The 2468-nt window shown below is 40.7% G+C and overlaps 1 pseudogene; it reads right to left on the bottom strand.

Moving 5' to 3' along the window:
* Positions 1-2149: 2149 nt before the first annotated feature.
* Positions 2150-2266, bottom strand: LOC141361779 (5S ribosomal RNA; annotated as a pseudogene).
* Between the last annotated feature and the right edge of the window lie 202 nt (positions 2267-2468).

Genomic DNA, 2468 nt, shown 5'->3' with positions numbered 1-2468 from the left:
CTAGCAATTTTGGGCCCTATGAAAGAATATGAGGTCGGGCCCCCACCATACCCATTTCGCACCAAACATACAATCCAACCTACTGTAGCTATTCAAAATCTTTGTCTGTAATTTAATAATACAGAACTATTTCTTTTGCTATTGTTTTGACCACAATTAACAGTATTTATGGATACTTACAATGTCTGCAGCTAAGATATTTTATTGCGCAATGTAAATGTAATTAATTAATTAATTAATTAATTAATACCTTACATTTATATAGCGCTTTTCTCAGTACTCAAAGCGCTTTACATATGAACGGGGGAATCTCCTCAACCACCACCAATGTGCAGCATCCACCTGGATGATGCGACGGCAGCCATATTGCGCCAGACCGCTCACCACACACCAGCTTATTAATCATAGGTGTGATTGGCAAAGGACAAAAAAGCAGGAAAATATATGGCACACCTACCATGACGTGGCGACACACACACACACACACACACACACACACACACACACACACACACAAAAAAATGAAATACAGTTGAAATATAATTTGGGCTCAAAGTTGATCGATCTGAGTGGCCAATCGTCAATCTGCGTGGGCAAGTGCCACCCTGACCATTATGTAGCCGTGCCACTGCTTCAGACTGAACAAAATCATTTTGTGCATTTAAAGGTAAATACAACAATGTGGTGCATTTTGAGAGTAAAAATAAGTGACTACATCTATGAGGATTTTTATGTTCTTGTAAACAAATTTATGCCCTTTTAGTAAAATCTTTGGTTGCCTATTGTAATAATAATAATAATAATAAGGCACACAAGCCACATAAACATATGATAAATGAGATTCGTCATTGGTCAAAACATGTTTAATGTTTATAGAATAATTAGTGGGGGCATTTAATACAGATTAATTATTGATTACAACATTTGTTACTTTATTCAAATGTTGTGACTTTCTGGAAAGACAGTCAAGTGCATTTGTCTTTTGCATAGTTCTTTTGGCAAAGCATCTAACAGTCAAAGCTACGCGTTTCACACACCAGATCCATGAATGTTTGTGCTTGTCATTATATTATTCTGTAATCGCAAGCGTTACTGCCAGATTCACAAACCATTAAGAGGAGCAAACGTATGCGTGTGTTCGTCAGGATGACATTGGATCTGATTCGCGTATATGCGCGCGTTAACGTATGTGATTACAGTATAATATAATGCAAGCAAACTTTTTGACAAAAACGCAACTTTATATTGATATCGCGAGACCGCATTTCACCTCGACGAGAAAGCTGTTATTTACATTACTGGCATAGCCTGATTTGAAACGGACAGTTTTGTCAAAGCAGCAAACACCTGGTTCTCTTAATTTCTTCCTACTAAAATGCTGTTTGTCTCTGCCTATTCCTTCTATTCATGCCCAGCGCCACTGATTTAAGTCCTTTATCAATTAGGTCGTCTTACCTAGGCTTCATAAACTTACTCTTCATCCAGCTGACTCAACGTAAACTTATGACTTCACCGCGGCCGCGCGGCATCTGTAGCTGAGCTGGACCTCAGCCGCACCTCAAAGACCCCTCCCTATTCTACTTCTGATTGGCTAGTTTGTTAGTTTGGTTGAGAGTGAAAGACGTGTTTCTCTCATACCATTTGTAGGCGAACGCATGATTTTTTTTAATTCGCAGCCAACAACACACACCGGAGATCGGACTGCAGGCTCTGTGAACTCTGCTTTGAATGAAGTTCCATCGTGACAAATAAATAGATTATTGCGGAGTGATATGCGGTTATTTATAACGGTGCCTTGCATGATTCACGAAAGCCTCATTTTCAGGTCGGAAAAGCCGGAATTCCGGATTTATCCGGAAGAATCACACCCCTGATTAATGGAGAGGAGACCGAGTGATATAGCCAATTAGTATGAGGGATGATTAGTAGGCCAATGGGCAAGTTTGGCCAGGATGCCAGGCACACCCCTACTCTTTTCGAAGGACATCCTGGGATTTTTAATGACCACAGAGAGTCAGGACCTCGGTTTAACGTCTCATCCGAAGGACGGTGCTGTTTTGACAGTATAGTGTCCCCATCACTATACTGGGGTGTTAGGACCCACACAGACCACAGGGGGAGCACCCCCTGCTGGTCTCACTAACACCACTACCAGCAGCAACCTGGTTTTCCCAGGTGGTCTCCCATCCAAGTACTGATCAGGCTCAGCCCTGCTTAGCTTCAGTGGGCAAGCTGTCTTGGGCTACAGGGTGATATGGCTGCTGGTTGAAAAATTGAAAAATACAGTACATTAATCAAATAATCAGTGAAAATGCAACATTATTAAACATAGATTAAAGATAATTGTGTCAATGCCTGTGAAAACCCAGCTAAAGTATTTGTAACAACAGTTTCTAAAACAGGTACAGGTTATTCTAAATACCTGATATTGGACCAGTGATTAGGTTCGTTACAGGAGGGTAAGTAAT

The sequence above is a fragment of the Misgurnus anguillicaudatus genome, chromosome 24 (genome assembly GCF_027580225.2).
Source record: "Misgurnus anguillicaudatus chromosome 24, ASM2758022v2, whole genome shotgun sequence".
In the NCBI taxonomy this organism is placed as follows: Eukaryota; Metazoa; Chordata; class Actinopteri; order Cypriniformes; family Cobitidae; genus Misgurnus; species Misgurnus anguillicaudatus.
The sequence above is the reverse complement of the archived record's forward strand: the minus strand, read 5'-3'. Positions and strand labels throughout refer to the sequence as shown.